This window comes from Ceratotherium simum, chromosome 4, assembly GCF_057802395.1.
Source record: "Ceratotherium simum simum isolate JZ-2026a chromosome 4, ASM5780239v1, whole genome shotgun sequence".
NCBI classification, from domain to species: domain Eukaryota; kingdom Metazoa; phylum Chordata; class Mammalia; order Perissodactyla; family Rhinocerotidae; genus Ceratotherium; species Ceratotherium simum.
The window spans coordinates 67573945-67599740 of NC_141903.1; the positions used below are offsets into that span (position 1 = coordinate 67573945).

General features: G+C 37.1%; 1 protein-coding gene across 14 annotated transcripts in view; it reads right to left on the minus strand.

Moving 5' to 3' along the window:
* The window catches only part of PAM (peptidylglycine alpha-amidating monooxygenase), a 289799-nt gene that overhangs the window by 238418 nt on the left and 25585 nt on the right, over window positions 1-25796 (minus strand). For 12 of the 14 annotated variants that reach the window (XM_087429984.1, XM_087429983.1, XM_087429978.1 and 9 more), the window contains exon 2: window positions 7523-7632. The exons of the other annotated variants lie outside the window; for them this stretch is intronic. The gene's annotated coding sequence lies outside the window, so the exon portion shown is untranslated. The remainder of the gene's footprint in view (window positions 1-7522; window positions 7633-25796) is intronic. 14 annotated transcript variants of the gene reach the window in all.

The following is a 25796-nucleotide window of genomic DNA, read 5'->3' on the forward strand; positions in this document are numbered from 1 at the left end:
AGCTGGATAAAATATATACAGTATCAACAAAAAATACATAGCCCCATTTGTCCTGTGACACCTGTCCAAATATTTTACGGAATTTCTATATTTCAAATAGTTTGAAATAAAAAACTCTACTGTATTTGCGATTGCTTACCAGGGAGAGTAGCAGGCATTACATTGTGCATTCAGTTATTTTTAAAAGCCAACCCCACGTGTGTCCGTGCACACACACACACACACACACACACACACACTTGAAGTACAAACTGTAAGTCTGTGCTAGGTAATTGGCTGAAATGCTGCCATACACTATGATTTCAGTCAGTAATATATCTTGGAAAGCATGAAACCATTCATACAGCTGAAACAGAATAATAGAGGCATTTAGCAATTCTCTGATATGCAAAACAAGGCACTCACCTTCCATTTCTAAGGACATCTGAAATCGCACTGGAAACCGAGCAACGGGAGAGGGGCTTTATTACGGGGTGAATCATCCCCACGTAGATGCTCTGAACAACCCCTGTATGCATACTGACATCATCGGGAGAGACTTGGAGGCAGAGGATACTATGGTAACCAAGCAATGTGCTGGGAGACAGAAGCCTTTAATTGCTTTAACAACTTCCTGGGGCTCGAGCTACCAGGCTTGGATTTGCTAAGTAGGAAATGAAGGTTGTCACAGAAGCGGCGAGTGTGACACAAAGCGAGGGGACTCAATGAATTCTGAATCTGTTCATTGCGATGTGACTTTTTAATGACAAATGTCATTACACGATTCCATTAGCAATATTCCTCTCACAGCTGAAGCTCTGACGAAGTCACAGGTCAATAAATAATGGTCCCAGGTAGCAACAGTGTAAGTATTCTAGGATGGTTTTCTCATTTAACAAGCATTAATATTATTGCATTACAAACATCCTCTTCCTTGAGGGGGAATACTTGAATCCCTTTGAAAAGAAGGCTCACATCTGTGCCTCCGGAGGTCAGCGCAGAGATAACAATGAAAACTGATTCCCTCTATTTACTTCTCCAGGAGGCGGCAGCTGCCCATTCCATTTATCTCCAAGCCCCAGTAAAGCCTTGCCAATACATCACTTATCCAGAAAACACCTCCAGCGAAATGCCTAATGATGACACCCAGATAAAATCAGAAGAAATCTGCCGTTTTACTGCTACAGTCTTCTTGATTAAGTCTCTTCCATCACAGGCAGAATTACTTCTACTTCTAACAACCCCCAAACCTACACATAATTTAAATCTTCCCTTTGAACTATTTGTCCTCCCCTGCATCTGTCACCCACATTCACAGGAATACAACCCCTCTTAACAACACCAGGTTTAAAGTAATTGCTTAAAATAACAATGTTCCAACATCAAACTGAGTCTATAATGATATATCATGCCTATTTTATCAGATGTGACGCTTTAATAAGTATAAATTTATCATCTGTACTACGAAAACTATTGTTTTCTTCTTCATGTCCATCAGATTGACATGTTTTTAAACAATACCATGGTCTAATTTTTTTACTGCAAATACTGTAATTGTAAAGATAAGCAAGTAACTTGGCAGATCCTCTTTAAGATATTCATAACACAATAAAAAATGAAGGTTGTCATTCTGTACTGTATACTTAGATCTAAGCTATTTCAAGGAAACTATTATTATCTCTATTTCAATTTAGATGAAGCTAAGCCCGCCTTTTAATGTCTCCCTTGTGAGTAAATAGCATACAAATGTACAGCAATAACACTGCTTACAAAAATAGTAAAATGGAATACAGGAGCACCGATGGACAATCTGGAAAAATGGTGAGAATTTTAACCTAACTGACAAGTTGGACTTTTCACTACTGTAGAGGTTAGGGAGAATTTTGAAAGAAGAGGAGTAAAGTCAGCCCTTACAAAAACCATGATAATTCAGTTTTCCTTAACTTAGGTAAAGTGAAAAAGCTTTCCAACAAAATGAAATTACTTCTGTCCTTTCACTTGTTCTTCCTGAGGTCCTGAGTTTGAGACTCAAAACATGCAAAGTTTACCACCATATAAGTGAAAATAGCATATATATGCAAAGGTTACCAAGATGTAAGTGAAAATAGCGAATATATATTTTTATATATATATATAAACCCCACACATATATACATATATGCATCATATATGATTCAAATTTTTAAATAAACGTATTTATTTATTTGAATATGCATTGAAAAATGTCTGGAAAATAAAGACCCAATTGCTGGGAGTGGTTACTTCTGGCAGTTTCGATTACAGGCTGAAAGAGTCTTCCAATTTTTATATTATACACTTTTAAGCTTTTAAAAGTTTTTTTTAACCACGGATATGAATTACTATTGTAATTCGAAAAATGGAAATTCATCTAAATGTGTTCTGAACTTGCAATCCTGGTTTACCTGCTCTCAGAGAAGACCAATGACAGCTTTAGTGGACCAGATCCTAACATACTAGCCAGACTATTTCAAGGTTGTTTCAAACAACTCTTACTAGGCAGACAATCCACCTGTCTAAACAGAATTAGGATGAGAAAAGCAAATAAAGGTTATCCAGATAACACACACACTAAAGGGAGCAGGTGTATAGACTTTTCCAGAGAGGTGAGTCATAAAGGAATAATCCAACAGTAAAGCTAGTTTGTTAGTTTTTTTTTAAAAAGGCACAGTTTAAAAAAGAGCCTATCCAAAAATAAGACTAAATCAAGAGGTCTCTGACCACTACAAAAGGCTGAAGGGAATACGGAAGACCACCAGCAGAAACGGAAATCAAGTGTCAGTGAGACCAACGGCCCCAGGTGGCCAGATTATGTGTCCTGTTAAAGATGCTAGCTTTAGAGAAAAGGGGCCTAACTTCCCCAACCTCCATTCCCTAATTCCAGGCTTCTCTTAATCTACAAAAACAGCTCAATGTGTCATGTTCTCATCAGTGTTCTATTTTTCCTTGCTACTCCACTAAATTTTTGATTGGTGCAATCTCACCACCTTCTTAGAGAAGATCATAAACTCTTTCGTGAATTGATAACTTGATACAAAAATCAGCACCTCCTTTCCTTGGATTCCAAGGACAGCACAGAGAGGCCCTGCAAAACACACACCCACATTAGACCACACGAAGCACAAAGCTGGGAGCAGGGACAAAATCTACCTAGTAACAGCACTAGCTCCACCAAGCTCTGACATATTATTGCTGTGTAACTGTATGCCTCCTTTAATCTGTCCTAAATTTCAGAAAACCCATTTTTTATTTCCCAGCAGATCCCACAGCTTCCCAGACATCCAAACAATATTATAATTTCTCAAACTGAAAGGAAACAAAAATTAGAAGATGGAAATACACTTTCACAAGAAAAAAAAGATGTAGCCTATTTCCCAAAATTACTCCTTGACTGTCAAATATTATAAATCTCATCTAACTCCCACACAACCACCTTAACCCTTAAATTGAAGTTTGGGGTTCAACAAGGCCCTGAGCCTAACTTGTTTCTTAAACTAAAGTAAATTCATGGTGGCAAGTGCCAATTCAGGAGCAAATGAGGATTAAAGTGTCACTTCTGAGAGGATATTTGGCCAGGATTTCTAAAGCCTTGACTGCCCAGCTACAGAAGCCAGCCTGCCTCCTCCCTCATTATTTTTCTGATGATAAGGCAAAACACCCTTAATCCTAAACTAGCTTTGCCTCATAATTTATTTTGAACTTCCTTCTGGCCCAGATGAGCAACATTCTTGGCTCTTCTAGACTTGATACAACACCTTTCCTAATTCCAGTTAAGCATACTGTAAGTACTGAAAAGTAACAGTGGTATATGGGATTTTATCATTGGCATTTGGGTTTAAATTTGTTAATTAAAGCAAATTCATACTGATGTAATGAAAAAGTATCACAAGAACTCCCAACGGCAAAAGGGTTCTAACTCCCCATCACCCTTAAATCCAGTCAGGGGCCAAATTTCACTGATCCACCTTCTCTTTGTTCCAGGCCCACACTTGTCCCTTTAGCTTAATCTTCTCTACCAGTCTTAATCTTCTACTAATCTTAATCTTCTCAAAATGCTCTGTTCTCTCTGACTTCAGCGTCTGGCTCCTTTAATCACTCTATGCATCACTTTGTCCTTGATGCATCTTCACTGAACACTGCCTTGCCCAGGTTACCACGAAACTCCAAAGTCCTAAAAGGCTCCCCCTGGGAGCCACTGAACCAAGTGCAGATTTCATAGCTTCAAGATAAGTCCATCTTTGCCAGCCTTACATCCGGGCACCTTGGGCTACTGCCAATTAATCTGATACACTAACATGTCCCAAACTTTCCCTCCTACAGGCCCTGATACACTAACATGTCCCGAACTTTCCCTCCTATGGGCCTTTGCTCTTATTGTCTCCTCCTGGAATCACACACCTACCTCCCCATTGCCCCCAATATCTTCCTGTCTCTCCTCCCTACCAATCCAAACCCTACAACCCTTCAAGACCCATCTACTCCATAAGGGATCAGTTCCTCTTCAGAAATTCCAGTGTTCTCCACCTCGCTAACTGCATTTAAAACATTCTATTGCCTAGTTACTATCATGTATCTGATTTCTGTACTCCCTTTAATCTTCTGAGAGGTAGAGACAAAGTCTATAATTATCTTTTTTTTTTTTTAATTTTATTTATTTATTTATTTTTACCCCAAAGCCCCAGTAGATAGTTGTATGTCATAGTTGCACATCCTTCTAGTTGCTGTATGCATGGGTGGAGAAGCAGTGCATCTGTGCGCGCCCGGGATCCGAACCCGGGCCCGCAGCGGCAGAGCACGCGCACTTAACCGCTAAGCCACGGGGCCGGCCCAATCTCTTATTTTCTATGTAGCACCATGCCTTACATTCGGCACTCACTCGATAAATACTTATTGAATAAATGAAGAAAAAATTTATTATGTCCTAATTTTTTTCATTTTTCCAAAGTGTTTAAGACTAAATTATTTCACTTAATCTTTGAAACAACCTAGTGTGGTAGGGTAAGGTATAATTGGAATTTCACTTTTAGAAATGAAAACGAAAAACAGAGGGTCAAAATGCTGCTGTGATTTCTCTTGAGTTACATAGTTTCTAGGTCCCCTGGTTCCCCAACATGCCCCCCACCTGGACATCTAGTGTTTCTAATTGCAGCCAGAAATGAGGTGCTCTCATATTCCCTCACAGCGAATCTACTGTTTCTGATTAATTAAGGCCAGAATGGCCTTAATTTTTTGTCCTTGCCAGTGACTCATGACATAGTCATTCATATCACCGTAATATTGTCATGGCAACTTCTGAGACTTGGGGGAAACAACTCGTTACCCATTTCTCTTCCCTATATCTTGCTACCATCCTACCTTCTCAAGGGAAAAAAAGTATCTTGTCTCACTGATTCAGTTCATCTGGACAAGTCTCTGACTTTCCTAAACATCAGTTCCTCATTTCCCAAAAGAGAAGTACTACCTCATATTGTAGTTATGAAGATAAAGATGATGCATAAAGTACTGGCACATCAAAAGCTCTTGATAAACAACAGTTATTACAATTAATAATAATGAACAAAACCACAGAGAATCGGATTATACCACTTTCTTTGAAAGGCTTCATTTGTATTCTGGAATAGAATTGTAACTGGGTGATGAGGAAGCAGAAATTGGCCAAGTAAAGGCCTTTAGGAGCTTGAATAATTAAGTGGGGGACCTTAATTTTTTTGGTGTTTAAAAGGAAAGTATTGGGTTTTTTTCCAATTTAACATTCTATGAGCTATGAAAGCATTCTATAGCAATTCTTTCATTTCTCCCACACAAATACCTGCTCTCTTCTGCAACCAAGTCCAGCTCAGTGCCCAACAGGTAGGTACTTTTCTCAGTCCATGTAATAGACTGAAATTATTCAAAGTTTTATCCTTAAAGAATTTTAATGTTGCTTTCATTTAAAGATCCAAGACTAGATCCTTATACTACCTCTGAATTCGCCCAACAGTCAACTAATTTCAGTGTTTTCCCAAACCAAATACCAATTATAAACCTTTCAATATTTTGAATCTGAAACTCAAAAGAATTACAGATGATGGCTTCCTCTAATACCAGAAACTTATTTCAACATTTCATGATTCTAATTTTGATTATAATTCCCAGAAGAAGCACTGGATTAAGTTCTAATATACTTTTTCTAAAGAAGCCAGTTTAAGATAAGTTCCCATTTTAGTCTCTCAATTAGTGGAACTTTAAAATACCTTTTCCCCAGTATACAAATAAAGAACTTGGAGGGAAACTTAGAGCATTTGTACGAATCTAAGCGTAGATATTGTTTTCGTGAAATAAAAGGAAGCATAAGAGGGGTTAAAGATGATGCCTGCAGCCTAAGACCAAGAGAGCTGAAAGGGTCTGACAGCAGGATGTGGGTTACAATGCTTCTGAATGAAATCCTTTTGTGCGAGGGTCTCACAAAGGGCATCCAGGCAGGACTGTGTGTGTTTGGATTTAAATTAATCAATTGGTCACTTCCCAATACTAAGATTCCTTCTGTTTAACTGACTAAGGCAGGTTTACTAGCAGTTCTCAAATGTTGTCAATAGCTCCTAAAAGGTTAAATGCGGCACCACACACCAAATGTCCTCGAGTAAAAAGCGTCAGTAACCTCTCCCTCTACAATCTGCTGGGTGTGACTTATTATGCACTCACTGGATTATCCCATTTTAATCAACCTGCCCTGGTTTTCTTTTTTTTTTTTTTTCCTCTTTTCCCAAAAAGCTGAACCACATTTATACATTTTAATGATGCATATTACAAGACTGCCTGTTTTATTCTACAGTATATCTGGAGAAAACAATATAAACAGCCCAGCTTCAGCATCACATTTTGCATGGAGGGTGGGGGATGGGGCGGAAAGGCACAGAGGTGGAACTATTCTAGTCAGTAGGGGCCAAGTACAACCAAAGCATTATCTGTATTATTAACACAAACTCACAAAAAGAAAGCTATAGCTGTAACCATTGTCAAGCAATAAACGCTCAGAAAACAGCATGTATATAAAAAGGAAGGACCCAAGCCAGGTGGAAAATTCCATCTGGGTTCAAAACCATGGATTCTAGCCCTTTGGGAGCTTCTTTAAAATCTGATGGTTCATTGTTTTTTCCAAGCAGTAAGGGATTGAATGCATTCTTGTAAAATATTAATCATGCGTGTCTTGGGCACTGAGTTGAAAAGGAAAAGGGAAGAGAAGAGAAGCCAGGGATATTAAAGTACAAAGTGATCAGGACCAGCTCCTGTCTAACAATGCTGTGGAAACAATAACTGCCGGCCAGGGACTCAAAGGAAGTTCCAAGAACTCAACACAGCCCCCTCCCTCCCATTAATGTCCCTGGCCTTCAACTGTGGGAAGGGAGGCATTGTCGCAGTCTTTTAGAGCACAGCATTGGGTCTAAATCCGAGCTCTGCCACCTCCAATCTCTGTGATCTTATGCAAGATACTTAACTTCCCTGGGCCTCACTTGGTCATCTATAACATCAAGGGAAGAATACTCACACCTCTGAAGGGTGCTGGGAGCACTTCTAGGAGCCAGGCACCGTTTCAGATATCCGGAACACAGTGCTGAACAAGCTGTACAAGGCCACCGCTCTCGGGGAGCTTACACTCTGGGTTGGAAGATAAAACAGTAAACAAATAAATAACATAATTTTATATATATGGAGAAGGGCTGTGAAGAAACATATCACAGGACAATAAGAGAAGAGACTGACTGGATGGAGGAGGGCTTAGACACAGTCGTCAGAAAGAAACCTCAGTCGCAGAAGAAATTACATTTGAATAAGGAAAAGGAGCAAGATGCATAAAATAAAAGGACAGAGCCCTCCAGGCATTGAGATCAGCAAGAACAAAGGTCCCAAGATAGAAATGAGCTTAGAATGTTCAAGGAAAATAAAGAGGCCCATTGTGGCTGGAGGATAGTGAGCAATAAGTTTAGACACCTATTAGACGATGAAGTGAAGGAGCCAAGTAATAAATGAATGGAGCTTGGGGTAGAGGACAGAGGTGGAAATATAAATTTGGGAGTCAGCTACCTCACACAGATCTCTGTAAAGCACCCAGCACGGTGCCTGAACATAATGATTATGGATAAGCAACCTCTCCACTCCCACTTTTCCAAGTAACTGAATTGATATTTGCATTAGGGAGACTGTCAGTAAAACAGAAAGACAACAGAAGTCTGGTAGGGCTGGATTAGCTCAGGGAGAAGGAATATGTTTCACATTGAGTGCTAACTTCTACAAAATAGTAGGAATTCCTGGCATTCTGTGTTGAGCAGGATTCTGAGGCCAAGTATGAGCCTCTGTTACAATGTGTGCCATTATCTGCAAAATACATAAATGATAACAAATTTTCAAGGCTCTGAAATTGGTAGTTTTTGTTCATTATAAGTTTCATTTAATTTTTTAAATTTTTGGTACTTACTTCTCATAATAATACTATAAATTAGATACCATTACTATCCCTATTTTGTAGTTAAGAAATCTGTGGTTCAGAGAGAATAATTTATTTGCCCAAAGTGACCAGCCTTCAAATAATTAAAACTGAGAACCAAATCTGGGTGTTTCTAACTCTTGAGACCATGCTCCTACCCACCTCGATACATAGACACGTAAATTTGCTAAAGAAGTTCCGTATTTGTATTCCCCTAACCGCACTTTAAGGGTCTTTCCGGCCGAGCCTAGTACATCTGGCTCCAGTAGGAAATGTCTTGTACAATCATCACTCTAGTTCTGGCACGTTCTCTGGTTTCTAAATTCACATGTCGCATTCTGAAGGAAGCATCCAGGCACAAATCTCTTCCGTGCTGATGTTAGTGGAAAACATCCTATTTGTTAAAATGCCAAATCCTATTTGATCTGGTGATCAGGTAATCTTGTAAATGAAGCTGACTTAATGTTAGTAACCGTCAGAACTGCGAGTTATTTTAACAATCACCTACCTATTCTTCATCATCTACAGGATTCTTCAGCTCATAACTTCTCATCTAGCTGCATTTAAAAGTACACACAAGTACACTTGATCAAATTAAGTTACTGCTATTGTTGTTATTGTTACCTCACCACACAACAGCAGATATCACACACTTTGACGAAAGAATACGAAGTTTTAGGAATTTAGTCCTAAGGAAGAGGAATTTTAATTTTAAGGATTCTAGGGCAGTAAGAAGTAAAAACTCTCATACAGGTTACAGACTAACCACAACACAGGCAGAAAAGCTAAAACCTATTTAACCCTGAATTACCTTGTCCTTTCCCTCTGCCCACATGCTTTCCTTCCCGCCGATCTCCTGTGACAGGGTTTCACCGCAGGAACAAGTATGCCATATACTACATTGATTTGATTCCAGCAAACCAGCCAGAATTTGAATTTTTATTAGCAAGAGCCATAGGCAAGAGCAATAGTACACTATATCTATCCGAGTGGTTAGTTTTATTCATGAACCCATGCTGGGCTAAGGGAAAAAAAAGAAGAAAAAAGCTAACTTCAAAGCAGTATTGAAAGATGATTAACGCTCTAAGCACAAATGAGAATCACAAGCTACTTTGATGTGTCAGCATTTTTAGTACCTAAATTTAAAGAAAGAACATCTCCGATACAAGTTTAACCACTAAAAAAAAATCCAATAATATACTTCTTTCGAATCTTGAAAACCAGTAATTACCTAAGGGAATAAACGAAATTAGAACCCAGCCTCAGAAATTAAGCCTTAAATGCAAAGCATACAAACAATATTCCTCCCTCATCATACAGTTCAGTGGCAAAATGCCACTCTAATATGTTCAGTCCAGGAAATATAACTCTTCACATTGCCATTTCTCAAACTCATCCACTCCACAAGGTAATCTGGACATCGGTCAAGTTGCACACACATCTTCATCTCAAAAATTTAACTAAGTTTAAATCGGAGTGTTATTCAATGCATAAATGTGGCACATGACTGCAAAGACTACAGTTGTACAAAAACTTGAGCCAATACTTAATTTGAAACTAACATTGACAATAATCTAAAATTGCTAATCTTGGAGCCGTGAGTAATCTCTGTCATTTATATAGTGTATGCCGTGGTCCATTTTCACACAAAAATTCAGAATTATTATTGACTATGTATAATTCTTAAAGATTGTGTGAAAATAGGCCATGGAATACACTGTATAAATTTCAAGAGAAAACAGAAATTATAGGCACACCTTGGAGATACTGCGGATTTGGTTCCAGACTCCCGAAATAAAGCGAGTCACATGAATTTTTTGGTTTCCCAGTGCATATAAAAGTTATGTTTACACTATACTGTTGTCTATTAGGTGTGCAGTAGCATTATGTCTAAAATATATAATGCTAACATAATTAGCATTAACATAATGCTAATTAACGCAGTGTACATACATTAATTAAAAAATACTTTATTGCTAAAAAATGCTAACCATCACTTGAGCCTTCAGCAAGTTGTAATCTTTTTGCTGGTTGAGGATCTTGCTTCGATGTTGATGGCTGCTGACTAATCAGGGTAGGGGCTGCAGAAGGCTGAGGTGGCTGTGCCAATTTCTTAAAATAAGACAACAATGAAGTTTGCCATATAGATTGACTCTTCCTTTCATGACCAATTTCTACGTAGCATGCGATGCTGTTTCATAGGATTTTACCCACAGTAGGGCTTCTTTCAAAATTGGAGTCAATCATCTCAAACCCTGCCGCTGCTTTATCAACTAAGTTTATGTAATATTCTAAATCCTTTGTTGTCATTTCAACAATCTTCACAGCATCTAATCACCAGGAATAGATTCCATCTCAAGAAACTACTTTTTTTGTTCATCCATAAGAAGCAACTCCTCATCCGTTAAAGTTTCATCATGAGACTGCAGCAATTCAGTCACGTCTTCAGGCTCCACTCTAATTCTAGTTCTCTTGCTATTTCCACCACATCTGGAGTTACTCCCTCCACTGAAGTCTTGAACCTCTCAAAGTCATTCATGAGGGTTGGAATCAACCTCCAAACTCCTGTAAATGTTGACATGTTGACCTCTTCCCATGAATCACAAATGTTCTTAATGGCTTCCAGAATAGTCAACCCTTTCCAGAAGGTTTTCAATTTACTTTGCCCAGATCCATCAGAGGAATCACTATTTAGGGCACTAGTAGCCTTATGAAATGTATGTCTTAAATAGTAAAACTCAAAAGTCAAAATTACTCCTTGATCCCTGGGCTGCAGAACGATGTTGTGTTAGCAGGCATGAAAACAACATTAATCTGGTACATCTCCATCAGAGCTCTTGGCTGACCAGCAGTATTGTCAATGAGCAAGTAATATTTTGAAAGGAATCTTTTTTTCTGAGCAGTAGGTCTCAACAGTGGGCTTAAAATACTCAGTGAACCACATTTGTAAACAGATGTGCTGTCATCCAGGCTTCCATTTATAGAGCACAGGCAAAGCAGATTTAGCATAATTCTTAAGGGCTGTAGGATTTTCAGAATGGTCAAAAAGCATTGGCTTCAACTTAAAGTCTCCAGCTACCTTAGCTCCCAACAAGAGAGTCAGCCTGTCCTTTGAAGCTTTGAAGCCAGCCATTGCCTTCTCCTCTCTAGCTATGCAAGTCCTAGATGGATGGCATCTTCTTTCAGTATAAGGCTGTTTCGTCTACACGGAAAATCTGTTGTTTAGTGTAGCCATCTTCATGCATTATCTTAGCTGGATCTTCTGGATAACTTGCTGCAGCTTCTACATCAGCACTTGCTGCTTCGCCTGGCGCTATTAAGTTATGGAGATGGCTTCTTTCCTTATATCTCCTGAACCAACCTCTGCTGGCTTCAAACTTTTCTTCTGCAGCTTCCTCACCTCTTTTAGCCTTCATAGAATTGAAGAGAGTTACGGTCTTGCTCTGGATTCAGCTTTGGCTTAAGGGAATGCTGTGGCTGGTTTGATCTTCTAACCAGACCACTAAAACTTTCTCCATATCAGCAATAAGGCTGTTTTGCTTTCTTATCCTTCGTGTGTTCACTGGAGTAGCACTTTACATTTCCCTCAAAAACTTTTCCTTTGCATTCACAACTTGGCTAACTGTTTGGCACAAGAGGCCCAGCTTTTGGCTTATCTCTGCTTTTGATATGCATTCCTCACTAAGCTTATCCATTTCTAGCTTTTGATGTAAAGTGAAAGACATGTGAACACTTAGAGGCCACTGCAGGGTTATTAACTGGCCTAATTTCAATATTGTTGTGTCCTCCTTTCACTTGAACACTTAGAGGCCACTTCAGGGTTATTAATTGGCCTAATTTCAATATTGTTGTGTCTCAGGGAATAGAGAGGTCCAAGGAGTGGGAGAGAGAGGGGGGAACGGCCAGTCAGTGGAGCAGTCAGAACACACACAACATTTATCGATTAAGTTTACCTTTTTTTTTTTGGTGAGGAAGATCAGCCCTGAGCTAACATCCGTTGCCAATCTCCCTCTTTTTGCTGAGGAAGATTAGCCCTGAGCTAACATCTGTGCCCACCTTCCTCTATTTTGTATATGGGATGCCGCCACAGCATGGCTTGATGAGCAGTGCATAGGTCCATGCCCGGGGATCCAACCTGCGAACCCCAGGCCGCTGAAGCAGAGCATGCAAACTTAACCACTATACCACCAGGCCGGCCCCTAAGTTTGCCATCTTACACAGGTGCGGTTCATGGTGCCCCAAAACAATTACAAATCAAAGATCATTGATCACAGATCATCATAACAAATATAATAATAATGAAATATTGCAAGAATTACCAAAATGTGACACAGAGACACAAAGTGAGCAAACGGGGTTGGAAAAATGGCACTGATAGATTTGCTGGACACAGAGTTGCCACAAACCTTCAATTTATTTAAAAAAAGCAGTATCTGCAAAGTACAATAAAGCAAAGCACAATAAAGTGAGTATGCCTGCACTAAGAAGAAAAGTGAGTGGATTAAAATGTGTGATTTTTTCATAACAATGGCCCAAAGATATGGGAAAGGTGAAAACACATGGCACCATGTACTTTCAATTGCTTTTAACATGTAAATATACTAGATCTGATATTACTTATCGAAATAGTACTTGTATTTACCAATGTGAATACATTTAAATATTCTTAAAACCTAAATGCTGTAACATTACAATTTTCTCTTTTCTCTTCTGCCAAATTGACATATCTCTATCAATAACTACTTGGGAAAATATGCAAGGCAATCTCAAAAAGAATTACTGTGTTTCATTATGCAAGATGAAAATGCAGCTTTTAAAAAATATTCTGTCTGACATTCAGTTCTGTATGCTGCTACAGCAGGTCAAAAGCCATTAGCCACCTGCTGAAAATATATACTAGGAAATAAAATGTCCTTCAAAATTATTTTGCATACAGTATTCTCAAAGTAAAATGGATAAGGTTATATTCTAAATGTTTAAAAATGTGATGCCTCAAAAAGAAATATACTCACCATGCCAGAAATTAAGTTCCAAATAAGATTTAATAATGATCATATAATTTAGAACATTCACACTGGATACAGACAGCACCATATCTACTATGAGAGAAATGAATACATAAAAAAACCAACCAGCTCAACAATATATGGCTACTGCTATCTCCTTTCCAATACAAGTAACAGACTCTATATGATTCCTGGGATTCTTAGGACATTCTCTCTTGCCATTCAATAGTCTTGGGGACTGACCCAACAGTCTTTTTGTATCTTTAAGACATTCTACAAGTCTATTCACACAGCAGAAGCAAAACACCAGCCCTGTGCTATTGCACACAAAGAATTCACCACTCTATCTTGTTTAACATTTTGAAACTTAGTGATGAAGCATGAAGCGTATGGCTCTGTAACATTAATCTATTAATAGGTTCTATTAGTGACTATTAGATAACTGGTCACTTGGCACTTTGTACAACCAAATACTAAGCTAAGTGTTTGACACATCTTAATGCATTTAATCCTCAAAACAACATTATGATCTAGGTAATATCCTATTGCCATCTTATAAATAAGGAAAACAAGGCACAAAGAGGTTAAGTAACTTGCTCAGAGTTATATAGATAGCAGGTGGCTACAATTCAATGAGGGAAACTTACAATTTATAGAACGTGAGGTCCCGAATGTGATGGACAACGAAGGGAAAGAAAATGAAGGAGGCGGAAGTACAAGCAGAGTCAAATAAAAAGACGGACTAGAGATAAATGCTTTCTCTCACTATTTTCTCTAATCTTATCTGTGCTTAATAAACTATGGCGCTTAATAAACAAAATAAAGAGGTAACAGAATTGTAACCAGGTTTGCAAGAGCAAAGATGACTCCTACTTAAACACTAGGAAGCTCAAAAAGGAAAGAAATGTGCACTTAATTTGTTAAACCAGAATTCTCAGGTAAATATAACACAATACATTCAATATGTTAGACATATTGCTGAATTTAAAAGTTTTAAATTCTACATGTAAAAATAATCTGCTCTAATTCTAATCACTTTACAAAATTGATAAGTTAATTTTGTATATAAATCCAGGATCAAAGTGTTGCTATAATTAACACATTTAATATTTTAAAAAACTTTTAAAAAATCTTTTACTAAGTTAGTTTTTTAAATGAGAAAGGATGTTACTATATCACTGCTATCTGAGCTCAAAATAAAACCAGTACTTACTTAACAGTACTTAATATACTAAGGTATATAATACATACCTATATAATATACTTAAAACACTGCACTTAACCAACAACTGTTTTAAATAGAGATTTTCCAATAGTTTCAAAATGTTAAAAATTTCCATTTACAAGAAGCTTTTAACTTAAACATTAAAAACAGGAAAGCCTAGACACTTCAGACAACTCAATTTATATGGGTATTTAAATATGTATCTTTGTGTTTCTTCTAGGTATTTTAAAAGCAAAGAATCAAGTGTTCTACGAAAATTCAGAAAAGTTATTTTGCATAATTTTTAAAGGAAGAAAGAAAAAAGTAGGCCTATGACATTATTTTACTGTAGCAAGAAAAGAAGGTATTCTGTTCCTGTGAGGACCAAGATTCCTACCCGACCATGATGCCACAGGGGAGATTTTTTAGAGAGAAAAAAAAATTATTTCTATGTTACTTGATTCACCCTAAACTCCACTTGGCAGCACTCTTAACTTATTAGCTACCTGAGACTTTTGTGTTACTTTTTTTTTTTTCTAAGATGGCTACAGAACGCACACTTCCTGCTCATAATCAAATTGTCAGTCAGTGTGAGACCTTCGTAAGTCTCAAAAACCGAGAAGCTGTATTCTGGTTTGCAAGAAGAATAAACCAATGGTAATTACGTGTTACAAATTCTTCACTTGACCAAATTATGGTTTGTAGGGTTCCTTTAAATAGGGAGCACCTCTAATGTATTTAGAAGAAATTTCAAATGACAAAAACTACATTTGCCATCAAATTATGTTAGTACCCTGCCCCATTCCAACTCTATTTCATAATGGCACTCAGTGGCAAATGAGTCACCATATATATGTTTTTGAAAGCTTAAGAGAGTGTACACCAAGTGACCCTAAGGCAACCAAAGAGAACTTAACAGTCAATTGCTTGGTAAACAGAGAAAGCAAAAGGCTTGTATGATTGCCAAGTGTTTTTTCACAAATACACTCATTTCCTGGAACGTGGTAAATGTTTGTTTCGAAAGTAACCTTAGTCCTTTCACATGCCCTTTATCACTATTGGATTGGAGAGCAATTCATGACAATAAAGATTTCATTTATCTTTAATATTCTTCTCAACATTCTGATTTTGGCATTACTTCTGTAACCTTCCATGCCCTGTGACATATACACAAACCCACATACGTAAATGTTAACTTTCATATATCTGAAGTGAATTTCCTAAGTTCCCTACATATCATGTTTAAATATAAATTATAACCCCCAAACAATAAATGGCTCTAATCTCCATTCATGGAAAAAAAGGGTCAGAGAGTTGCTCAAATACTCTGCTGTAAGAAACACAACTCTATTAATAATTTATTATCTTCTTTATTAGCATGGGTACAACTTTTCTCCATGTTTGCATATTGCCCAGTAAAAATGCCAATTGCTGTTGTGTTTCAGCAATACTTATTACAATAGAGCATACCCAAATGGAAATGGTCACTATAGCTACACTTTCCTTCAAGAAACTCCTAGCATGTCCTAGACAAAACCCAGGAGACAAGCCATCTGAAGTTACCGGTAACATATCAAAAGACTGAATGTGTTACAACTAATTGACAGCGTAAGTTTTTCTCACCTGGGTTTGAAGGAAGGGAATTCACCATATCTATCTTGCATTCAGAAACAAAGCCCAAATAAAGTTAAGTAATCTATCCAAAAGGTTTTTGTTTCTTTGCTTTTTAATTTACTTTATTTTTTTCCTTGCTAACACTTAGCAAATTTTAAAACAGAAAAATCCACTGGAGAAAGAGTAGTTGCAAAAGAAACAACGTACAACTGGGTTAATATCTTTAATACATAAATAAATCTTACAAACAGAAAAGAGGAACCACATCAGATTAACCATGACATGTAGAAATACATATGCTCAACAGCCATATAAAAAATGCTCGTCACCAATACAAACTAAAATAAATGACTACAATTCTTTACTTCCCAAATTAGCAGTAAAAAAAAAACAAAACAACAACAACAAACTAATTCCAGGACAGGCAATGGGTGTTCTCATATAGACCACTATAGAAGTATAAACCCACACAGTCCTTCTGAAGGACAATTTGGCACATATGGATCAAAGACCTTTTAAAATATTCATACCCTTTTATTTAATTTTACTTCTAGGGATTTATTCTAAGAAGATAAATAGAGACAGGCAAAAGATTAATCTAAAAGTATTTTCATCAGAGTGCCATTTATAATAGCAAAAAAGAAAATATTCTAAAATCCCAATAATAGAGGATTGGTACAGGCATAGAACAAAACGCAACACAGCTGCTTAGAAAGCAGCTGTAAAAGAACATCTAGTGACATGAGGAAATGTTCACTATTTGATGCTCAGTGAAAAAAACGACAGGTTATAAAACAGAATGATCATTACAGCCCTAACTTTATGTCTCCCAGTTTTGTATCTCTGTTCGTGTGTGTGCACACATGCACGGACAGAACAGTAGAACTGCTGACACGCAAACAAATGATATCAGTGCCTATCTCTGCGTGGTAAAATAATGGGTAATTTTTAAAATATTGTCACCTTTGTGCTTTCTTTTGCATTTGCCAATAGTCCATAAAGAACAAATATAATTCAAGAAACAATGGGGGAAAACCATAATTACTCAGAAAAATAAATCTGTGTAACTTCTTATAGGCGATACTCAGTTTCTGATAACTAGAATAACACTGCTCAGAATAATGAAAATAATGTTCCTGTAAGAGGCTAAGATAGACTCTTTGCCCACAGAAATGAAGAGAGTGGCATCTTTTCTCCACCTGGCAAAAGCAGCCCTATGAAGCAGCGTTACATAACCTCATACCACACTATTTAGATAGGTCTTCCACCCTACCACTTGGATCCATACCCAGGATAATAGTCAAATCACCCTCATAAGAATCAGAGGCTTAGATGAAGCTACTGTCATAGTAAAATAAGCACCAAGATGGCCATGAGACCCACTGTGATCTTTGTACATCTATAAAATGGAGGTAACAGCACTATCAATCCTAGAGGCAGTCTTTCAGGCAAATAACTGCCCATTTCTCAAGGTAATATCAAGAACTATCAACAACAAAAATTCATGGTGTATTTTATAATAACTAAGATATATTAGCTCCCATAATATAGTATATCGTACACTACAATTTGGATTACCTGTGTTTTAAAGGTTACTCTTTCCACCTGTTCACTGAGCTTATAAGTAGGCTTAACTAGTTACAGTTAAGCTGATTATTTTGCACATGAAGCTATGACTATAATTTCCTGAATAAACAAATATCAACAAATATTTATTGAGCATCTTCCATGTTCCAAGAATTATGTCAAGTACTGAAAGAAAATATTCTTAAGTATGGGCAAATCATTCCCCAGATCATACACAAGATAAAGAAACTGTATTTTCCCCAAATTTAGTCTAATGATGACTACTGAATATTTATGAATATGAATAATTAGCTAACCCTTATATTTGTCATGTTAGTTTGTTCTCTAACTGGAAGCATTTTATTACTTTATAATACCATTTTAGTAAGTTTTGCTTTTTTATTGTAGTAAAATACACATAACATAAAATTTATCTTTTTAACCATTTTTAGGTGTACAGTTCAGTTGCATTAAGTGCATTCACATTGTCATGCAACCATCACCACCATCCATCTCCAGAACTATTTCTTCTTCCTAAACTGAAACTCTATACCCATGACTTCCCCACTTGAGAAGAGAAATTATTGCACTTGAGAAGAGAAATCATTCCTCATTCTCTGCCCCTCACCCACCCAGCGCTTGGCAACTACCATTTTATTTTCTATCTCTATGACTTTGACCACTCTAGGTACCACACATAAGTGGAATCATACAATGTTTGTCCTTTTGTGTCTGGCTTATATCACTTAGCATACTGTCTTTAAGGTTCATCCATGTTGTTGCATATGTCAAAATTTTATTCCTTTTTAATACTGAATAGTATTGCATATTATTATTCCACACTTTGTTTATCCATTCATCTATTAATGGACATTTGGCTTATTTCCACCTTTTGGCTATTGTGAATAACATTGCTATGAACATTGGTGCACAAATACTCAAGTCCTACTTTCAAATCTTTTGAGAATATACTCAGAAGTGGAATTGCTAGATAAGTTTTGCTTTTAAAAACTCCAACTTTCAATAAACATGCCTTTTGATTTTGTAAAAATCAGTAACATCAAATTTTGTCTCTAGACTGAATTTTTAACAGCAAAACAACTATTTTATTCCCTTTCATTGTGCTTTAAAAACCCCAGTTAAAAATAAAAGTATTTCTCATATCTATCACTTACAGGTAAATCTCCCAATAATGCCGGTGTTAGCCAATTTTTCTCTAGCAAAATGAATCTCTCTTTGATAATGCCACCCATAAATATTCTTCCTGTTTCCCCACACCTTCTAGCCTTTGCCCTTGAGTGTCAACCATTAGGGCACTTAACCAGCAAACCATTCTGTCCTTGTAGGTAATATGTTCCCCTCCAGCTATTAACACATCTCCCACTTCCAGATAACACATACATATTTTAATAATGCCGCCACAATTTTGCTGTTAAACTAATAGTTACTTAATGGAAAGAATTCCAGCCAAATGGAATAAGAACAAAGCAACACGTTTCAGATAAAATTATGACCTTCTCTCAACACAATATTTCATTCATACCATCATAAAAACCAGATGTAACACAGTTGGCCCATAATACAGATAGTACCATCTGCTACTCAGTGGTGTTACCAAAGGATCCCACTATATTTTTTAAAAATTAGCATGTAAGGATTCTACTCACATTAATATGTGAGTAGTTTTTTAAATTATGTAAATATAAGTAAGGCATTTCATCACTGTTGTGAGTAGAAATATAATCTAGAGATACGAAGTCACCATTTTCAAATTCCTAACTGTGAATTACTGACCACTTGGGAAGAGAAATGTAGTTTCTATCAAAAAGAAAGAGAGTTATTATACCTTGCATACAATCCATAACTTTAAGACACCAGTGGCATGATGAAGTTATTAAAGTCTGATGATATAAAGACCATAATAACTCACTGCCACCTTCATCAAAGCTGGAGAGTTATGGAGTAGATGAAGGGTAATTACCCTTCAAGTACAGTATGTGGGCAGTCTCTTATTATAAATTTTTATCTTTAATACATAAATTGTCATACTTTGTTAACAAACAATTTAAAGCAGGCTGAATTATGTGATTAAATTATAAAAGGAAATTACTTCATATCTGTTCATTTCTCACCTAAGACATCAAATATATGATTTCTGTTACTGGGGTCCAGTGATTGGTACTGAAGTCAATCAGAGCCGTGGAAGTGCAAATTAACTGAAATAGGACTTTCCTCCAGTATTTTTCCAGCAAGGAAGAGCAAAAGATTTTTCACAGATGTGATACAATGTTGGTACTTAAATCAAAAGCTAGGGAATCTGTTTTGCCAAATCTGTCAACACTGACAGTAGCAACCTTGAAATACCTATAATATATGTATTATTTAATAACTTCTAATTCATGCACTCACTATACATGCTAAATGATGACGCAGAGAACTCCAATTCCTTAGATGAGGGGGCTATAAATAAATATTGAAAACATCTAACATTTTCTGACAATATCCAATGCTTTTATCTCTGTAAAGCCCTAAAATTAATTAAATTTTCCATTCATTCACCAAGGAATTCACACCTCTCAAGGAGCTACTAGCTCTCAGGAGTATCATAAAAAATGGATTTCTTTCCTAAGAGCTGCAAAATAATTCCCTCCCAGGAGTAAAGCTGCCTGGGGTCTTGTCCAGGCTGAGTTTAGGCACTGAGACCATAAACTGGCATATTTTCAATACCTTTTACTGAGCCCAGGAAGTTTGTCCCAACCATGGGCCATTCCCAGAACGTAAGAACTCCAAGTAGCACAGGATAGTGTTAGCTACATTTAGAACCTGCCTGGACATATGCCCAAGTTAGAAGAGCTCTGTGGGTCTGACAGGGCCTAGAAATACAAATACCCAGAACTTCGTCTACTCCTCTTCTGCCAGCTTCCCATCCCAATTGAAATAGGTTGAAAAATGTGGATTGTAAAACTATTTCAAGGAGGATAAACAAAATGTTATAGATGAAGCATTTCTCCCTGGACTTTACACCAGCATAATGATTTCTAAAGTCAGGGAAGACTTTAAGTGAAATTCAGATCACTATAATTCAAGAGCAGGGATGAGCATCCTTAATTTACAAATCTCAGATGGAAGAGTACAATCATTTTCTGCTTCCAGAGCTGCTACCTCATTGCACCAGAAAGGTCAAATGTATTGGCTGGGAATTATCATTATTATTACTAATTATAATCATCCTTTGCTTGGTAGCTTTCTTTTACAGTCATATGCTGCATAACAATGTATCGATCAATGATGGACTGTATATAGGACAGTGGCCCCATAAGATTAGTACCACATAGCCTAGGTGTGTAGTTCACTACACCATCTAGGTTTGTGTAAGTACTGTAGGGGAGAAAGAAATTTTCCTCTACCTGTCTAGGTTCTTCTGGCTGGTCTAAGAATTAATTTGACATGAGACAGATTAACAGGAGAAAAACAAACAAAAGTTTAATAACATGTACACATGGGGGAAACTCAGGAAAATCGAGTAACTCACCAAAATGGCCCAAACTCTCACCTTAAACATGATCCTCAGCTAAAGACAAAAGAAGATGTTGGGGATGGGGAGAGTAAGGGACTTCAAAGGGAAGGAAGGCAATTCACAGGTAGGTGAAAAGGAGCAAATGTTTAGAAAACAAGTGTTTTTAGCCACACAGAAACAGAAGAACACAGAGGGGAGCTCAACAAACAGGCTTTTCTAGGTTCCTCCCTGTCTGCCACCTAGCTCATGTTATGGTAAGGTGATAGCTCACTTCCTGAGACAAGTTTTTTATCTGAATTCTTTTAGGCAGTTCACGGGGAGGTAACAAGAAAAACTTTCTGAGCCTTTTGTTTCTTCAAAATAATCAGCCTACAATAATCCTCATGTTAAAGAGACACATTTTGGGGTGGCAAATTTTGTTCCCCTTCAGTATATTGTATGATGTTTGAACAATGAGGAAATTGCCTAATGACACATTTCTCAGAACATATCCTCATTTTTAAGTGATGCATGACTGTACATAACTTTTGATGGAGAAATTGTTATGATATATTCTTGACTTTTATACTATGCATCAAAAGAGTAGTAATTTACTTATTCTTGTTCAGAGTAAATTATTGATTTGCTACTGACTATGCTCAGAATGAGGATTAATGAAATAAGATTTAAAGTTGTCAAGAATGTGGCGCTTAGTCCCTCCTAATCCCCAACTTTGAGCTAAAATACTAGAATGTGTCTAAATTGAAAAGTAAGTTTTAATTTCTACATATTTAGAAATTATACTACATTTTTGGTACGTTTCTACATTTTCTCCATGAATGATTCAGAATTTAATTCCTAGAAATCCGCCAGTTTGCAATCATTCCTTTCAATATTCAGAAGTTCACAAAGCTGACAGAAGTTACATAAGAAAGACTCAGAAACTGTTAACAGCAACAATTTAGAAAACAAAACTGAGTAGAGAATGAGGAAAATTGTTTTCAGTATTAAAAAGGGCTTACATTTAATGATTGCTAACCAAATGCTAGGAAATCTTCCAAGTACTTTTATAAGTATTAACTCATCCAATGCTTACAAAAGCCCTGTAAAATGGGTAATATCAATTTAGCCATTTTGCAGATGAAAAAACTGAAGCACAGAGAATTTAAGCAACGTGTCCCAAGTCACACACCTGTTAAGTGGGTAGAACTCAGTCCGGTTCCAGAAACTGTAGGCTTAACCATGACACAAAACTGCCTCCTTTGACAGCATCTTGTTTTTCCCATCTTAGTTCCTTCTCTAGTTCCTTCTCTGAAAACGAATGTGTTTAGTGTACGCTTGACTCCAGAACTGAATAGCAAGTTTACAAAAAGTAACTTTTGTTTTACTATAATTTTGCTAACATGGTCTATAAATTCTATTAATTACTAAAAATAGCTTCATATAAATGATCCAAATATAAGAGATTATAGATTTGTGTAAAGTTCATCATCTTTGGCTCAATCTGACATAAAGTGGACATATTTAAAAATAAATTATTTAGTGTATATATAACCATTTGAATGAATGATTTAAAAAACGTAAATACCACAGTGGGAACTCCCAGTGCCACACTCCAAACCCCACTTGCTTTCAAAGTTCTAGAACCAAATTTTTAACTAGGTAAGACAGCTCTTGGATGCTTAAGGGCACCGCATATTCAACACTTTTATCATTTCCCTCAAGCTAACACTTTCTAAAGACATTTCTGCCGTGTTTAATGACATCACTTAACCCAGAAAGAAGCTTCACATTTTCTTTGACCCTGCTCTTCAACCCCCTCACTCCAATCATTCAGTCACAAAATTCCAATAATTGTCTCCCAAACATCTCCTGAATCTACCACCTCCCTTCATTCCAGTCTTCACTGATCTGGTTCTCAGCCCCCACCTTCCTACCTTCCTGATCCTATAAAGGCAACAGCTTCTAACAGGTTGCCTTATCCTCTGGTTTGTTCCTTATTTAATCAGTCCCCCACATATCTACCAGAATTCTCTTCTAAAACACAAAAACAGTTTAAAATTGTTTATAGCAGAGGCAGAGGTTCTAAACTTTAAGTGTATTAGATTCACACACAGGCTTGTTAAAACAAACACAGACCCCCCTCCCCTTTCCGATTCAAAAGGATTGGGATGGGGCCCAAGAATCTGCACTTCCTACAAGTTCCTAGGTGATGCTAACGCTACCAGGCCAACGATCACACTTCGGTTTCTCAATCAGTGCTGTGCATTAAAACTACTTGGGGAAGTTTTATAAAATGTCCTGCCACATCCTAAACCAATTACCTGCAAGCATTGATAGTTTTGTTTTGTTTTAATCCTCCAAGTGATTCTGACTGCAGACAGTATTGTATACTTAAAATTTGTTAACGGGGTAGATCTTAAGTGTTCTCACTACACACACAAAAAAATGGTAACTATATGAGGTGATGGATAAGTTAATTAGCTTGATTGTGGCGATCATTTCACAATGCATACAGAGAATAAAATATCAAGTTGTACAGCTTAAATATATACATTTTTTGTCAATTATATCTCAATAAAGCTAGGGAAAAAAAACACAAATTTAAGCAGATGCCCTCTATTTTTCTTTGCTAAATCTGGCAACCTTACCCACATTTTCATTTCAAACTGGGCCCTAGAAATTATGTAACCGATCTTGATCATGACAATAAATTTAAACATTCATTTCATACGGCAAGTGGATGAACTGAGTAATATATGACACCAGCTGAGATCACACTGAATGAAAAGCTTTCTTACTTTTTCTTCAAGCGTCTTCCTTTCCTGCCCTCGCACTCCTTACATAAACACACTCTGATGTACAACTTTCCTGCCAAGTTTCCATCTGTGCGAAGGTGTGAAAGTGGTGCTGCCAACGAGGAAATAAAAACTTGGAAATGAAGGCTCATTAGAGATTTAGATACAATCAACAATATGGCGAGTATAACAGAAAGAAAGAAAACTTAAAAAAGATTTTTCACAAAAGTACAATTTCTTCAAAAATAAAAAAAAAGCCAGGGGGTGACCCCGTGGCGTAGCAGGTAAGTGCTCGCGCTCCGCTGCAGCGGCCAGGGGTCCGCCGGTTGGGATCCCAGGCGCACACCATCACACCACTGGGCAAGCCATGCTGTGGCGGAGTCCCACATAAAGTGGAAGAAGATGGGCATGGATGTTAGCCCAGGGCAGTCTTCCTCAGCAAAAGGAGGAGGATTGGCTGGATGTTAGCTCAGGGCTGATCTTCTCACAAAAAAAAAAAAAAAGCCAACATGTTGCCTGTACCAATATCACTGGTAATAAATAAAATTAGAGAGAGAGAGAGAGTGAGCGGTGGGAATATAGAATTTAATTGATTCTGCCTTTTCTACTACCTGGAACTTAAAAACCTAATATTGACTTTGGAAATATTTCTAAAACCTGTGACGCTATTTTTATTTTAAAACATTATGTTTGAAAGGTTTGCATCCACTTCTCAATAAATATAGATGTTTTTCCTTCAAGTGTCTTTCTGCAACAAGAGTTGGATTTTTTCTTTCTTTTTTATAGCTGTCAATCATATATATTATTTGCGTCTACTTCCAACTCATTTTTCAATAAAGGATTTCAAAATCTTCTCTCCTTCCTCTGGGGGAATAACAAAGGGTGAAACAAACAAGGAAGATGACTTGATATAATCCTTTCATTTCAGATCCTGGTTCCTTCCTGCTATGAACTTCATGCTGGGGTTCTGCTTTACTGTGCTTCAGATGCAGACAAGACGAAAGAAGCTCTTACATCCTATAAAGAGCAAGTTCACCTTTGGTGTAAATGTTGGAGAAATGTGAAGAATGATTTAATCTTTGAAGAAAATATAATGTGTTCTGAAAGTGTGCAGGTTTGAAATTCTCCAAATATTTAGCTCCTAAGAATATCAATTTCACAAGCAGGAGTTACAGCAATCTATTCTTCATCAGTACAGTGCTTAAGGCTTGAAGCAAGTAGACTGGGGTAGGTAGCAGACAAGAGCATGGACATGGGCAGCAGACTGCTGGCTTCAGATCCCAGCTCAGCCACTTAGGAACCCTATCACCCTGGGCCAGTTTGCTAGGCTCTTGGTACCTAGCATTTATCACCCACATAAGTGGGACAATAGTAACAATACCTATTTCATAGGGTTGCTGTAAGCATTAAAAGGTACAGTTCTTAGAACAATGCCTAGTCCACAGAAGCACGATGGAAGTGCTCTTATTACACTAGTATGAAAAACGTTTCTGGGTTTAATCTATGAACGCAACTCCCTGTACATAATAGCTAACCTTCTCACTTATTTTTCCTGGCATGCATAACAGAGATTAAGATTTTTTTTTGAAGTGTTATTTTGTCTTCTACTCCCTCTCAAGAGTCAGAGCTTGTAGAAAGCTAAAACTATTTTACA